Source organism: Solanum verrucosum, unplaced genomic scaffold (genome assembly GCF_900185275.1).
Source record: "Solanum verrucosum unplaced genomic scaffold, falcon-dt-bn FXZP01000239.1, whole genome shotgun sequence".
Classification (NCBI taxonomy): domain Eukaryota; kingdom Viridiplantae; phylum Streptophyta; class Magnoliopsida; order Solanales; family Solanaceae; genus Solanum; species Solanum verrucosum.
In genome coordinates this window covers 2,447,186-2,465,559 of record NW_026020009.1, presented here as the reverse complement: position 1 = coordinate 2,465,559, position 18,374 = coordinate 2,447,186, and positions in this window count along the sequence as shown.

The window sequence follows — 18,374 nt, the reverse complement described above, 5'->3', positions numbered from 1 at the left end:
CTCACCTACACTAAGTAAACCTATTAAGAAGTCATAAGCATAGTTCATGTTCATAATTCATAATAAAGCATGCATAACTCATAATCATCATGTCATGAGGGAAACCTACCATACCCACTCTCAAAGACTACTTGTGCAATGCATGAATGAATTCCCATACTCTTCACACTAAGTAGAACCTTTTTAAGGACTATAGTAAATAACCCATGTCTTTGTTTTTGTTCATGTTACTAGTTCATGTCTTGGTTCATGTTACTTATTCATGTAGGGAGATATAGCCTTAACCGACATAGACCATGTGAGCTACATGGAATCCGGTGTCATGAACCCACACCAAAAGGAGGTGTTCTACTTGCCTAAGGTAGAACGAACATGTTTAGCTTATAGGTGGATCTACTAGCTAAGAACCTATGTGGGCACATAGTTATAGGATAGGGAGATTGCTACTAGAAACTAGGACTAACTGAGGTAAAAGGTTTCCATCTCTTATTCCTATCCACTTGGTGCTAAGCTTAATTCCCTTTAAGTCTTTACTTAACTTCATTGTTTATGGAAATGTAACTTAACACACAATCCAATACAATATCATGGTAGCTCATGGATTCATTAGGTGAGAATGTCCTTTCAACCTTAGAATCATCAATATGAGAGTAAACCCTTCACATCATGTTCATGGTGTTAATGAGAATAGCCTTTCAATCAACACAACAATATAATCATAGTCATAACATATCATACATAGTTTTAACATATCATATGTAGTCATATCATGTCGTACATAGTCATGTGTAGGGGTATAGGAAAGAAGGATCTTACATCAATACCACAATATACACAATAATTAACACCTCCACCTTTCAAGTGGATCATCATGGTCATGTACATTTCATGCGTAATAGTATGTAAACGTGCACATGAGAACTAGCCTTTCAATTGACCCACAAATACCTCATAATCTTATTTATGCATGGAGTGTGTGTGTGTGATTGTCCTTGCAATGACACAACAACAACATTATCATCATAGACACTTCCCTCTCAAAGTGTTCATTAGCATGTACATAATATCACAATCATGCATATTTCACATATATTGCATTCAAGCATCATAGACCATGTAAATCAACACATCTAACATTCATCATAATAGACATGGTCATAATAGTAATTCAAGTAGTTCATTTTTTTCATGTATAAGCTCATATACTCATATTGTAGGTCATGTGGGTGAAGTCTAGTTCACCATAGGGCCATATACAAACCAACATACATAATGGCTTCCTTCTTGAAGCCTTAACATACTTAGTTTACCTACTTAATTAGATTTTACCCCTTTTTTGCTGTAGGAGTCATCTTCATGTTACAACCTTACTCTCAAGCAATGCCTCACATTATCATGAAGTATACCTAATACTCAAGGTAGACTAACCACATGCTTCATTTTTACTCATGAATTATAGTCATATAGCATCAAGTAAGCTAAACCTCAATACTATTCAACCATAATTCATCATGGTCAATTCATGCTTGGAAGATTCATTCACAAACCTTTCATGTCTAGGTGATCTAATCTAAGGCAATTCTTCAAGAAGTTCATCAATCTCAGGGGTTCACATCTGAACCCTCAATTGCCCCTTTCATGACATGACCCTAGGCAACATCAATTTCACCCTAGAATATTAGGTTAATCAAGAATACATGTAGAATAATACTTAAATCATGTAATTTCATCATAATCAACTCATATTCAATCAATTGAATCCACTTCTAACAACATTCATAATATAGAGAAGAGCCATAGCTAGGGTTGGGGAAAACTCATGGATTATTTGGAATTCAAGTTAAAATCATCTAAAATCAGTAGTCTCATCAATAACAAACATAATTCAACCTTTAAGAACAACTTTGAAAGGAATCCATGGGGTTGAGTTGAAACCCTAGCTAATTGGGTTTTCTAGAATTGAGTAAAAAGCTTTTGAAAGGGCTCCTTGGTTGATAGCTTCCCAAGGATGAAGAACTCCCATACCTTAGACTTAGAATCTGATACGCTCAAATTACACCTCCTTTCAGAAGCATAAGCGATCGTTATCAAGTAAAGAACCCAACTTGTAGGTTGGGATCGATCCCACGAGGAAAATGGTTTAGACTTTACTTTTAACCAACAATTATATTCAATTAGTCAAATTATTTCCAGAAACAGGTAATAAAAAGGGGGGTTGTGCTTGTGTGAAACAAATAGTAAGGACTTAATAAGTAATCAATAATTAAACTCAACTTTGGTTGTTATCAAGATAAGAGAAAGAACTAGGGTATACGTGTTCCCCACAATCTCATAACGCAGTAATCCTAGTAATAGCAATCCTTTTCTAGTGTATTACATGCAAAGTGATAAGTTAGGTATCTCTAAATCCTTGGTCCGGCATCTAGAGAATTTCACCCCGCACCTTGGTCCGGCTACGTGTGTATAATTTACTAACCCTTACCTTTACCTCATATTAGACATCATAATCGATGTTTGGCTTAGTTATTACTTCGCACCAATCGACACTAGCCTATTAGATAGTATCACACTAAATCTATGTTGATAATTCTTTTCTTGTTAATTACCTCCTTGGTCCGGCAAGTAGTAACAAGGCGAGTTCTAACGTTGGCCACCGTTAAAAAGACTTCGAAACGAAAGAATTATCAATGCATGCAAAATACTAGTCAAGAATTGTTTATTTACTATTCATACTTTGTTAATCGCTCATGGTTCCCACAACCCTAGTTATGAAAGTTAGCTACTCATTATCTCACAAACACAATCAAAATTTATTAAAATAAATATGTTTGTGTTAATCATAAAAAGTTAAGAACAATAGCTAAACTATCTTTTATTAATCACGAATACAAATAAATAATAAAGGAGAAGAAAGAATAAACCACAATTCTCCGGCCTCCACGGCGGCTCTTCCAAAGTTCCTAAGCTAGAAGAAAATTTATATTGTGTCTTGTATCTTGGTTCTTGGCCCCCCTCCAAATAATAATTTCTATGAACTATTTATAGATGTAGGAAACCCTAAATAAAATAATTGAGTCCAAATTAAATTAGGAATCCAAAACCAAAAGGAATTGGATTCCTTTTTCTTTTTCGCCGCGTGAACAGTAATACCGCCGCCTCAACTTAATTCTGCACCATTCACTTGCTGCCACGTGGCAGCAACAAGAAGCAAGCGTAAAATTGAATTTCCACAATTTGCAGCCGCCATTTCCTTTTTTATATAAATATATTATTTTATTAAATTTAATCCATTAAGCTGTCTGCTTGATTTCCTTCTTCAACCTTTCATCTTTAATTCGTTTTAGCTTCAAACTTCTCCAATTTTCCACCAATTTAATCCTACAAATAAAATACCAAATTTAGCATAATCTATCAAATTAATGCTCAAAAAGGACAACTATAAATAATAAATGTGAGGAAATAATGATTAAAAATATGTATTTTTAGCCTCACATCAGAATCCCATCAAATTCATATGAAGAATCCTCCATCTCCACGCCCTAGCTTGATCCCTTCTCTTGGTCTTCAATGGAGTTTCTAGAGAGAAGATTTTTGAAGGGGAAAGTAGTTGGGTTTTGATTTGGGGTCTTGGGTTATAATGAGTTAATGAAGTGTTTAATACCTTAAAATACTTTATATATATGAAATAAATCCATATTAAGCAATCCCTACTTAAAAAAAACACTAAAAATGAATTACCAAAACTAACCCACCTATTGGCCTACTTTGGGCAGATTGCAGGTGCAATCCACGCCCGATGGACCTATGGGCGTGCTGAAGGTCCATGCTTTGGACATGAAGCTCCTTAACCAGGCCTTGAACCATGCCCCATGACCAATGGGGCGTCACTCCATCTACTGGCCGTGATTGGCCATCCGTGGTTCATGGAATTTTGGCAGTTTTTGTGATCTTAGGCAGCCTTGGGGGTTAGACTTTAGGGTCCTCCCCAAGGACCCTTGGTTGGTCTTTGGGAGGTCGTACCTTGACGTTTAATCCTTAGAAACCGCAACCTATGTTCGGTAAGTCAATATACAACCTACAACCAAACATCAAACTCAAAAGCCCCACGTACGGCTCTAGTCTCACCTACTAGTTTCCATTAGACTCTAGCTTGGTCTTACTAGTTTTCCGGGTTGTTACACAAAAGGAACTAAAGAGCGTTCATCCAAGGCATTCCAAAGTTCTTTTATGTTTTAAGTCAACTTCAAACGACCATAACTTTCAGTACATGATGAGTTAGGAGACCTATAAAATATCAAATGAAAGATCTCCAAGTCCTCTTTCCAGCGCCACCGAGTTTGCTAATTTTTGAGCTCGTATGAGAGAAATATGCCCATTTTAAGTCAGGTTGTCTATGTAAGGAAAGTTACCCATATTTAAGAGGGGTGTCTTTCCTTACCCTATCAGATTTAATTCATTTAAGTAATTTATTAGGGGTCTAAACTGATTTGGTTCAGTTTACACATTTACAATTCACGCTAGTGTTTTTAGAAAAGAGTTCAAGAAGAGAATAGAGGAGAAAATAGGAGAAAGGCCAAGATTTCATTGTGTTCTTGAGGATTTCGTTGCGGATTTCACCAAGCGTTAATCCCTAAGAGGTATGTAAGCTTCCATAGTGTTGGATTTGTCCACCCATGTGCCAATCATGATTTATTCAGGGAAATTTCATTTTTGAAATTTAAGGATTTAAGTTCTTGATTAGTTCTTGATAAGTGTTCTTAGAGTTTCATTCTAAATCTTGTTTTGTTGGGATTTCAATGAGTTCTTGAGATAATCGTATGGATTTTAAGAGTTGTTTTTGAGTAGATTCTTGTGTACTTATGTACCACCCCATATTTTTCTAGCTAAGACTGAAACCATCCTTCGTTGTGAGTAGAATTTTATCGAAGAATTTATAATTTCTTGAGTGTTGAGGTCACTAGATGTAGCACCTTGAGTTCCAAAAAGAACTAAATTGGATATAGCAAAATCTGAAATTTTGCAAGTTACGCTTTAAGTTATGAGTTTTCGGTCAACTTCAAACGACCATAAATCTTAGTACATGATGTGTTAGGTAGGATAAAAGATAGGTAATGAAAGGTCTATGAATTATCTTTCCAACGCCACCGAGTTTGCTAAGTTTCTAGGTCGGATGAGTGAGATATGCCCTTTTGAAGTCAGGCTGTCCATTTAAGGAAAGTTACCCGAAAATAGTGAGGTGTATTTTGGTCTTTTCCTTATCAAATCAGATTTAATTCATTTTTAGTACGGTTTTAAGGGTCTAATCCTATTAGGTTCAATTTATAATCATAATATACACCTAGGGTTTTAGTTGAGAGTTCAAGAGGAGAAAAGAGGAGAGGATCAAAGCGTTCGTCGAGGTTCTTGAGTTTTGTTGCAGATTTTTGCCATGAATTTAATCCCTAAGAGGTATGTAAGCTTCTATAGTGTTAGGTTTGTTCACTCACATGCCAATCATGAGTTTATTTGTGACTCTATCCATAGATATTGAGCAATTTAATTTCTTGATGAGTTCTTGATAAGTGTTCTTGAAGTTTCCTTATCGATTAAGTTTTGATGTAAGATTATATTGGGTCAACTTCAAAGAACCATATCTCTTAGAATATAACGAGTTATATGAACCATAACCTATTCAATCAAAGGTATTTGAATTTACTTTCCAACGCCATCAATTTCGTGTCAATCTAATTTCTGAGTAAAAAGTTATGACTATTTTAGCAACCTGTACAGTGTTGTTACGAATTAGCCGACGGAAAAACATTAAAAAGTGTTGTTTTTGTGTTTTTACCTCCAAGAAAACCCTAAACGGATTTCTTGACTAATAAACAACTCAAAACAATCAGATTTTGATTTTTTAATCCAACATTCTCTTCTCTCTCAAACCGTAGGACAAAACCATAAGGAAAAATCAAAGTAGAAGACTCCATTCAAGATTCTTTCAATATTTTTCAAGATTCTTCTTCAAGGTAAGTCTTTCTCCAAGAATTCCATTTTTTTCAACTCAAATTCCTCCATACAATTATGAATAACTAATGAAAATCATAATTCTTGGCCATAGAGATTCCAAGAAACTAATTCAAGAATCTCAAGAAAGGTTTTCTTGATCGTTTACCTTCAAGCTAGGGTTTCAAGGCTTCTAATCAAGTTCTTCTTCAAGATTCTTCAATAACCTTCTTCTTTCAGGTATGTAAAGCTATAATAGTGTTGGAATTGTTCGTCCTCATGCCCTACATCTACTTTCAAATTAGTAAAAGAATAATCTAGGATTCTACCCCTAGATTTGAGTATCCTTGAGATAAGATTTGAGTTATTTATTCTTTTTGAAATTCTATTCCTTAGTATTGAGTTTCTATATTGTTATTGAGATCCTTGAATGATTTGTTCATGTCTATAATTCTGCATGAACCCTATTTTGAATTATAAATCTTGAGAAGCTTTTCAAACCCAACACTTGAGTTTTAAACTGAGTTTTGAGGAAATAAGTATGAGAATGAGAATAGTCGTATACATGAGTTCCATATTGTTATGTAGACCCTCGAGTCTAGTCGTTCACACCCATAAATTCCGCATGAACTTTGTAAACTGAGCATCTTTGAGAGGAGTAGTATCTTCAAGTTCTAAGTCTTGAGTATCGAGTTCCTAACCCTTTTGAGACTATATTCCTAATCATGGGATTATTACATGTTACCCATGAAGTCCTTGAGTTGAGTAGTTCATGCCCATAATTCCTCATGAACCTTATAAGTCAAGTAGTCTTGAGATGAGATGTATCATTGAGTCCTTGAGTTGAGTAGTTCATGCACATAATTCCGCATGAACCTTTCGAGTCGAGAATTTTTGAGATGAGTAATATCATTGACTCTTTGAGTGCTAGAGTTGTTAAGTTCCAAGTATTGAGTTCTATGCATGATTATTGAAAACCTTGAATTGAGTCGTTCACGTCCATAATTTGGCATGAACCCTATTTTAAGTAGTCTTTTTACAAATTATTTTAAAATTTGTTTTAAAGACTTGAGTACTGAGTTGAGGAAGAGTAGAGATGAATTCATTTTCTTTAAAATGATATATGGGAATTAAGTATTCGCAAGAGTAAATGTTTTTATATTTAAGTTTAGAGAAAACTAAGATTTCCAAAAGAGTTTTGAGCAGTTTGAGTACCATCTCTTTTAAGAGAAAGATTTTGAGTAATAATCTCAAACCACAAAAAGAGAAACATAGTTCAACTCAACTCACATAAAATATGGCTCAACTCAATAACATGATATTCAACTTAGTGAAACATAATTCAACTCAACTCAGAGAAAATAGGGCTTAACTCAATAACATGATACACAACTTTGGATACTCAACTCTAGATAAAGCAACAATAAAAGATGCAATACATGGAAAGCTTTTAAAACCATAGATATCAACTCAATGTGTTGAAAAATACAATAATAACTCACTTTGTATATAAAAATACAATATAACTTTGTGGGAGATTCTCTAATCGACAACCATCCCTATGAGCTATGTGATGATACAACGTCTAGCCCGCACTACTAGAACTGTCCTATACTTTGCCAAGGTATATAACCTACTACTAAGTGGATCCACTAAGATCTACCTGAAGGCACTTAGGAGTCATCTAAAAAGTATAATCCCGTACCCATGTTGGCATACATTGCTTATGGGGAATGTAAGTTATCTGAACTCATCTCCATATTGGGGCTCAATACTACTCCCAATAATATATATTCATGATGATATGTTTAAAAACATAACTCTTCCTCTTGTTTGAGATGATTGCTCAAACTACCCTCTTAGAAGAGGTAAATGCTCTTGAAATATCTTTTGAACCCATAACTCATTTAAAAATCTCACTTTCTCTTTTATCAATGTAAAAATCGATACCTCTAGGAATACATAATCCCTTTATGCTCTTAGTCAATTTATACTTAAAATGTTTTTCTCAAAAACATATAAAAATCATATTTTAATATGATCATTGATGAGTCGGGATGCCATACTGCATAAACATTGATGGTATATCTAGATACCATACTGCTCATGCATTGATGACATACTTGATTGTCATACTAATCATATTTTAGAAACTCTTTTCTCAAAACTGAGTTTATAAACTTAAGTGTTGGCTTTAAAAAGCTTTTCAAAATTTATAACTCAAAATAGGGCTCATGCTGAAATATAGACATATACAAATAAACTCAAGAATCTCAATAACAAGATAGAAACTAAATAATTACGAATAAAAAATTAAAATAAACATGAACTCAAGAACTCAAAAAATCAATTTATCTCAAGAATAGTTAAATATAGGAAAGAATATGAGATTTTTCTTTTACTGATTTGAAAGTAGATGTAGGGTGTGAGGACGAACTAGTCCAACACTATGATAGCCTTACATACCTCAATGAACAAGGTTCTTGAAGAAATTGAAGAGTCTTGAATAATCTTGAAGAAGAACTTGATTCGAATCCTTGAAACCCTAGCTTGAAGGTAAACAATCAAGAAAACGTTTGTTGAGATTCTTGAATTAGTTTCTTGAAATCTGTATGACCAAGAATTATGATTTTCATTAGTGCTTCATAATTGTATGGAGGAATTTGAGTTGGAAAGAAGGAGTTGTTGGAGAAAGACTTACCTTGAAGAAGAATCTTGAAAAGGATTGAAAGAATCCTGAATGGAGTCTACTTAGATTTTTTCTCCTCTTGAATCTTCTCTCTAAAACCCTAAACACTTTAGGGATGAATGAAACTGATTCTAATCAGTTTAGACCCTTAATTGGGTGAAATTCGCTTATAGAATAAGTGAGGGGTAAGAAAAAGACTAAAATACCTCTCCTAATTTCGGATAACTTTCATTAAATGGACCGTCTGACTTCAAAAGAGCATATCTCCCTCATGTGAGCTCAAAACTTAGCAAACCCAGCAGCATTGGAAAGAGCATTCCATGACCTATCATTTGATTTGTCTCCAAAATATTACTAAAATACATTTTAAGCTGATTGGGTAAGGAAAAGATCAAAATACCCTTTATATTTTTGGGTAATTTTCCTTATTTGGACAGCCCGACATCAAACGGGTATATCCCGCTCATACGATCTCAAAAATTAGCAAATTCGGTGGCTTTGGAAAGAGGACTCAGAGATATTTCATTTGATATCTTATGAGTCTCCTAACTCATCATGTGCTAAAAGTTATGGTTGTTTAAAGTTGACCCAAATTTAGAAGATAGGAATGACTAGAAGGAATTCTCTTTAGTTCTTTTTGGAGATCAAGGTGCTACATCTAATGACCCTAAAACATAAGAAAATTTTAAATTCCTTCGTAAAATCTTACTCACTACAAAGAATGGTTTAAATCTTAGCTTAAAAAATTTCGTGGGTGTTACATTATCTCCCCCTTGGGATCATTCGTCCTCGAATGACGGCTTGTCTAGGTATGGAACGGGGTTACTCTCACTATCTTCTTTGACTCATGAACTTGCCTACTAACACAGGCTAGGCTGATTCACACCAAGAGTTGGGGACCTTCTATAGCACCTAAGTCAAGAATGATGTTGTTGTGAACATAGTCACTCTCTCTCTGGGGTTACTTTATCTGAACAAAGGGAGTTTGGGCATGAAGTAAGGATAGGAATACGATACCTCATTGACTGCAACTCATAGCTCCCACAAGGGTATATAACTTCTCTTACCAAGGCCTGAGTCTAACAACACACTCTTACTATATTCAAGCTTAACCCAAATCCTAAGGTTCAGGTTCTATACCTCTCTATGGGGAGTCTCATCCCAAGAACATTACTCTTTACCACCTCATTTAATCAACATTGGGCTCATATCAAGAACTACCTCATGTTTAACAACACCACATTCAAGCTTAGTATTCTAACACTTTATGGACTCCTACTAACCAACTCTTTAAGAAGTTTTCATTCTCTCGTCATCCTACCATACCAACTAGTATTTCTCGCATTACTACTCGAAAGCAACTAAGGGATCTCATTTAACCATTTCCCATAGTAAAACCTCATCCTCCTCATTTATAACCTTACGTGGAATTATCACACCGTCATTATCACGATGAGAACATTAATCTTCTCATTCTAACATCTCTCCACTACTAAAAGATCTTTGAAACGATATCTCCCATACTCTTTTGAGCTTATTCTCAACACTTGACTTGATTTCTCATCTTATCATCTCCCCTTTAGGTCTAAAGCTGACACTTGAAAGCTATGCACCTATTCCATCATCTCTAAACTGGTCTACATCCCCTGTTCACAACTCAAGTACTATTTCCCCACTTATTACACCTCATTACTTAATTAGTTCTATAACCTTCTGAACATCATGACCCTCTCAAACAAATCATAAGCGTAGCTTAGATCTATCACTCCATGAATACTTTGTGTTTCTATTCAACACATATATTTAGTCTCCATTAATATGATGACACATCGGTATCAACTCTATTCTTGTTAAAATATACTATATCTTATCATGTCTAGTAACTATTTCTCTTCCTTCTATCAAGAACTCTCTACAACATTATTATTCCTTATTTCACTCATAAAGGAACTCATCACTTATAACTGATTAGGTGAGTGAATGCAATAACATATCTGCCCCATCACTATCTCCTTTCCTTTGATTACTGAACCTCTGCACACTTTCCTCTAACTCTGGGAACTTTCACTACTACTGCTCATAGTCTCGTAACTCATGCTACCTTTTCAGGAGGTAATACTACCCAAGATCTAAACATACTTCCTCATAAGGATCTCAGCAGAAATATGGCTTATGGAAGAGAGCACAACTCGCTTTTAGCTTGAATGCATATTCATATGAACATGAGCGCATTCCTTTGAAACTCAACCCTTAACTCACTCATAGGCTTCTCTCAAGCCCCTTTGGAGTCTCATGACATCTTCAAGAGTTTTTCTAAGAGCAACTCATCGATAAAGAACTAAGTTTGCTTTTCAACCACAGCTAGTATCAGAGGTAGTCGAATAGATATGAGAATGCACGAGTTAGAATAAGTCTCTATGACATAACTCTATTGCACGATTAAGAGTATGAAATAAGGGAAACTTTTCTTAAATGTCTATAGTCCCTCATTTATAGAAGTGGGGCCCTCACAACCATAAACAAGATCCTATTGACACGGCTTCATAGACACCCTATGACACTTGAACTCTGTGCTCTGATACCAAGTTTGTCACGATCCGAGCCTACACTCTAGATGTGGCCGACACTTGAGAAACATTACTGGTCCCCAAGCGAACCCTCATCCTGGCTGTCTACAAGAGAAAGACTAACTCAAGCATACAAAAACTTAAAAACTGAATTAAATTTCATTGAACTCAAATACTCAACCTTTTTAAAAGTCTGTACAATACTAAAGATAAAAATAAATACAGAAACTCCTCAACTCTGTCTTACTATGAAGCCTTTACTATTACAGAAGGATATCGGGACAAGACCCACGAAATCTAAAAACTACTAACTGTAAGATAAAGGTGAAGTCCTCTGGAATATAAGATGGCTTACAAAAGCTGACTGGAATATCACATGACCTCAACAAAACGCATGTTGATGATCTAGAATACATGTATCTGCATCATGAAACAAAGCAGGACAAATGGCTCTGTACATGGAATGTATGAGCATGAAAGGGAAATTGTAAAGCATAAACGTAACCTTGAACTTGACAAAAAACAAACATACTTACCTCTTCACAACTCACTCAACTCAACTTAACTCAACTAAAAGAAACGTAGTTCAACTGAACTTAGAGAAACTAGGGCTCAAACTCAATAACATGATATTCAACTCAGTGAAACATAGTTCAACTCAACTCAGAGAAAATATGGCTCAACTCAATAGCAGGATACACAACTCTGGATACTCATCTCTTGATAAAGCAATAATAAATGATGCAATAGATGGAAAACTTTTAAAAATAGTAGATAGCAACTCAATGTATTGAAAAATACAATAATAACTACATTTGTATATAAAATTACAATATAATTCTGTGGGACATGCTCTAACCGGCAACCATCGCTATGAGTTATGTGATGATACAACATCTAGCCCACGCTGCCAGAACTATCATATACTTTGCCAGGGTATAAAACCAACTACTAAGTGGATCCATTAAGCTCTACCGAAGGCACTTAGGAGTCATCAAAAAGGTATGATCCTGTATGGTTTATCAGGTATGTGAGTTATTTGAACTCATCCCTATTTCGGTGCTCAATACTACTCCCAATAATATATACTTATATGTTGAAAAACATATCTCTTCCTCTGGTTTGAGATAATTGCTCAAACTACCCTCTTAAAAGAGGTAACTGCTCTTGAAATATCTTTTGAACTCATAACTCATTTAGAAATCTCAGTTTCTCTTTTATCAATGTAAAAATTGATACCTTTGGGAATATATAGTCCCTTTATATTCTTACTCAATTTATACTTGAAAAATCTTTCTCAAAAACATATCAAACTCATAATTTAAACTCGGGAAGTCATACTGCATAAACATTGATGGTATATCTAGATACCATACAACTCATACATTGATGACATACTCTATTGTCATACTAATCATGTTTTTGAAACTCTTTTCTCAAAACTCATCTTTACTTTGTCAAAAATAAGTTAAAGAACTCAAGTATTGGCTTTAAAAAGCTTTCAAAATTTATAACTCAAAATAGGGTTCATTCTGAAATATAGACTTGAAGAAATCAACTCAAGGATCTCAATAACAATATAGAAACTCAATAATTAGGAATATAATTTTTAAAATAAACATGAACTCAAGATCTCAAAATCAACTTATCTCAAGAGTACTCAAATCTTGGGAAAGAATCCTAGATTTCACTTTTACTGATTTGAAAGTAGATGTACGGCGTGAGGACGAACTAGTCCAACACTATGATAGCCTTAGATACCTCAAATAATAAGGTTCATGATTCATGAAGAATCTTGAAGAAGAAATTGAAGGTAAACAATCAAAAAAACGTTTCTTGATATTCTTGAATTATTTTCTTGAAATCTCTATGACCAAGAAATATGATTTTCATTAGTGATTCATAATTGTATGGAGGAATTTTAGTTGGAAAGAAGGAGTTCTTGGAGAAAGACTTACCTTGATGAAGAATCTTGAAAAAGATTGAAAGAATCTTGAATGAAGTCTACTTTGATTTTTTTCCTCATCTTGAATCGTCTCTCTAAAAACCTAAATGCTTTGGGGATGAATGAAACTGATTCTAATCAGTTTAGACCCTTAATTGGGTGAAATTCGTGTTTAGAATAAGTGGGGGTAAGGAAAAGACTAAAATACCCCTCCTAATTTCGAGTAACTTTCCTCAAATGGACAGCTTGACTTCAAAAGGGCATATCTCTCTCATACGAGCTCGAAAATTAGCAAACTCAGCGGTGTTGAAAATAGAATTCCAAGACCTTTCATTTGATATCTAATGGGTTTCCTAACTCATCCTGTGATGAAATTTATGGTCGTTTGAAGTTGACCCAAAACTTAAAAGAACTTAGGAATGACTTGAATGAACTCTCTTCTAAAATCCTAAGTGTATTTGGATTTATGAAAACTGACCCAAATCAGATTTGTCTCCAAAATATTACTAAAATTCATTTTAAGCTTATTGGGTAAGGAAAAAAGCAAAATACCCTTCATATTTTTGGGTAACTTTCCTTATTTGTACAACCCGACTTAAAATGAGAATATCTCCCTCATATGAGCTCAAAAATTGGCAAACTCCGTGGCGTTGGAAAGAGGACTCAAAGATATTTCATTTGATATCTTATGGGTCTCCTAAATCATTCTATGCTAAAAGTTATGGTCATTAGAAGTTGACCCCAAATTTAGAAGAACCTATGAATGACTTGAACGAATTATTTTAGTTCTTTTTGGAACTCAACGTGCTACATCTAGCGAACCTAAATCTTAGGAAACTTTTAAATTCCTCCGTAAAATCTTACTCACTACGAAGAATGATTTGAGTCTTAGTTCAAAAAAAATTTGGGGTGTTACAGAACAATAGCCTAGAACTGCATTTGCAATTACAATTCATAGGTGAAAACTCAATTATCAATCGAATCCACTTCAAAACAACAATTTAATTCACCAATCACTAACACCCATAAGCTAATTAATACAATTAATCACATAAATCACACCCTCAAGAATGGGGGTTTTAGCCACACATCATAAAAAGTAGAAAATTATTACAAACTATGTTATCCATAAGCTGGGCAATGCATTGCACGTCTTTACAATGGTCCAAAATGCTTAAAATCGAAAATCCAACTTGAAATCTCCTAGAAAACTATCAAAAACTAAGAAGAACAATGTTTCAGTCTAAACTCAGAGTCTAACATTGGATGGGTCTCTTAAATCTCTGTTTAAAAATCAATTTATACTCTTCCAGATTTTTGCCTTTGGGGTTACTTGGCGGAGTTAATCGAGCATCGCCAACCAGGTCGGCAATGTGCCTATTGTTCCTCTCCATCACCATTTTGTCTTGGCTCTTTAACCTTCAGGCCCTATAACTTTAGGCGATCCAATTTTTTGTCGCCGATCCATTCGACAGTTCGCCGAAAGTCCAATTCCATCTCCAAGTTGGCTTCTCCCCAAGACTGGCACGCTGGAACATTTGGCGAGCTGAAGTGCCACTCGGCGACTCGCCGAGTGGCTTTGGGGATTATAAGCTTTCACTATCTTAATCCTTTTTCATATTTTTCGCTCCTTTTTACTCCGTTTTCCCTGGTAATGTCCTTGCCTTGTTCTTTTACCTTTATATCTGCAAATTAACATTTAAACATTAGTTTATAGCACAAAATAGGCATCAAGGACACTAATATGATGAAAAACAAGCCCTAAATGAGTCAAAATCTCAGACTCAAAAGAGGGTTGGGGTGGCGCACCCAGATGCGCCAGAGGGGCTGGGGCGGTGCCCCAACAGTGCGCCAATTAGTGTCTCTGAAGTTCAGGGGCTGGTGCCCCAAGCCCGCAGTGCGCTAAGGTCGCTTGCCCCCACCCATTTTTAATTGTTTGCTCCATCTAATTCCTTTTAATGTGTAGCTTTACTTCCTATTGATTCTAACTACTCTAAACTACATCTAAACATCAAGAAATCATTCACAACGCAAATCATAACCCTTGAATTCATAATTCAAATTCAAGGTAGTGTTAAGAGTCAAGTCTTGAGAGTTCTTTCGACTCAATTTGAGAAGTCTTTTATAATCTTTTAAAACTTGTTTTAAAACTTGAGTACTTGAGTTTGAGGATGAGGAGAGTTGAGTTTCATTTTTCAAAATGAATATATGGGAACTAAGTATTCTGAAGAGTACATGGTTTTAAATTTAAAATGAGGTAAAACACCGATTTCCAAAGTAGTACATGAGGAGTTTTGATTACTATCTCTTTTACAAGAAATCTGTTAAGGAATAATCTCAACGTTGAGAATGAGGAAATATTTTTTTTAAAACATATGAGCTAAGTTATATTTTGGGAGTAGTATTGAGCACCGACATGAGGGAGAGTTCAAACAACTCACAGCCCCCATAAACCATGTAGCCAACGTGGGTAGAAAGGGTCATACTTTTTAGATGATTCCTTATTGCCTTTTAAGCATAGCTTAATGGATCCACTTAGTTGAGGAGTTCTATACCTAGCCACGGTATAGGACAGTTCTAGCAGCGTGGGCGAGACCTTATATCATCACAGAACTCATAGTGATGGTTGTCAGTTAGAGAATCTCCCAAATAGAGTTAGTTTGTATTTTTACATACGAACTAAGTTATTCTTTTATTTTTGAATACATTGAGTTGTTATCTACTATTTTAAAAATTCTTTTTATAAAATGCATCTTTGTTATCGTTTTTTTACTACTTTGAGTTGAGTTTCCATGAGTTGAGGTTGAGTCGAGTAGAGTTGAGGTGAATATATTTCCTTCTTTCCAAGTTCAAGCTATTATGTTATGTTCAGTATTCCCCTTACATGCTCGTACATTCAATGTACTGATTCCATTTGGCCTTCATCGTTTCATGATGTAGATACATGTAACCAGGACCATCAACCAGCGCTTCGTTGATCCAGTCGTGTTCCAGAGTTGTTTGGTGAGCCTCGTTGATTTCGGAGGATCCCTTATTTATCTTGATCTATTTCAGTTTGTTAGGATGATCGGGGGTCTTGTCCTGACATCCCTCATAGTATTTTAGGTTTCATAGATAGATAGACAGTAGTAGTTTTTGAGTCTTTTCCTTTTTAGTTGTTATGTTCTAGACTTGAGTTTCCCTTGAGGCCAGTTTGAATGTTTCCTTAAACTATTCTGAATTTATTATTTTGATATATTGAGTTAAAGTTTATATTTGAGTTCATCTTATGTTGAGTAAGTCTTTCTCTGAGAGTTGAGCAAGGACAAGGGTTCACTTAGGGCCAATAATGGTTCTCGAGTGCCAGCCACGCCTAGGGTGTAGGCTCGGGGCATGACACTGTGTTCCCAGCCCACCCCTATTACATATGTCACTGTGTTTTGTTGATGGAGAAGAAATTTGAATTTTGAATGTGTTGATGCTGTTAGGAATTGCGACTGACTGATTGACAGTAAGAAGAAACATGTAAGCGTAATTTATGGGTATTTAATTGGATTTTCTATTTCTCTTCCTTTTTAAGTGTAATATCTGGATACATTATGTATTATCATTAATGTATCTGAATAGTGACCTATATATCCGGAAAGTTTAGAAATTAAGGGATTATTATAATTAAAAAACGAGTAGAGATAAGATGTAATTTACTCTTTACACTATGAGATTTATGTAAGTTACATATTCAAATTATCTTGAGCCCAACACATAAAATTTTGGGTGGGTTGAGTGGGTTACCTATAATTGGGCTCATTTTTGACACCCCTATATATAACGATTGTCGTTGAACAATGTCAATCAATGTTGATATTATTTATTGGGTTGGGTTGCGCATTACCTACTACAAAATATATTTATTATTTAGTTTGAGACAAAATCTTCATTCATTTGTCTTAATTTATGTAATATAGTTTGATTTTACTTGAAACATAAGAAAAAGAAAGAATTTTTTTCAAAATTTATGATTTAAAATAAATATAAATACTTGTGTGGCTATAAATCATTTCATAAGAGTAAAATTTACATTTTAAAAAGAAATTGTTACTAATATAGAAATGCGTCAATTTACGAGTTGACAGGACAAACCGTAGATTGGTTTATGACTCGTAAAATGGATTCGTAAGAAATTAGGCTGCAGATCAGCGTTATGAAGTTGTTGAAATGTTAACAATCTAGATCTGTACAGTGTTAAAAATATTTTAATGTATACTTCTAGGAATAGCAGTATAGAACTGACATGTAAAATCAGATTATTTCAAGAAAACATCATATTTTCCAAAAAATATAACTTAACCATTCAAAAAATGGAAGGAACTAATGTCAAATATATAACAACTTTAACAAACAATCATGAAAGCTACTAACTTCTTTAAAACAATCTAAGCATCAGAGATAATAAAAGTCTCATCATTAGTCACACAAAAAACATATAAAGAAATACAACAAGACACAATTTAAAAATAAAATTTGCTAGCTCCAATAAATTTTCAAGGAAGCTAAGCTTTCCACAAACTTCTAGTCCCACAGAATTCTCAAGGAAGCTACCTTTCTGTGAACAAGATGTATATATCTGTAGCAGGCGAAATTTGATTCAAGATAAACTCATTTACCTTTTTTTCCGCACATCATATTCTAGAAAACCACCATCCATTTTAAAACAATCTAAGCATCAGAGACAATAAAAGTCTCATCATTAGTCACACATAAAACATATAAAGAAATACAACAAGACACAATTTAAAAATAAAATTTGCTAGCTCCAATAAATTTTCAAGGAAGCTAAACTTTCCACAAACTTCTAGTCCCACAGAATTCTCAAGGAAGCTACCTTTCTGTGAACAAGATGTATAAATCTGTAGTAGGCGAAATTTGATTCAAGATAAACTCATTTACCTTTTTTTTCCGCACATCATATTCTAGAAAACCACCATCCGTTTTCCTTCACAAGATATTTTCATTTTCTTTCAAGAAAATAATATCATCTAGGTAGAAATTGTGATTCCCAAGGCCAATCAATGAGCCTAATGTAGGAATCTTTATGACACTTGTCCATGTCCACCATTCCCCATCTTTCTCTCGCGAACAAACTAAGAAATCCATCTCAACAAACCCATAAAGATAGAGACGATTAGAAAAATTTGACATCTTCATTTGAATC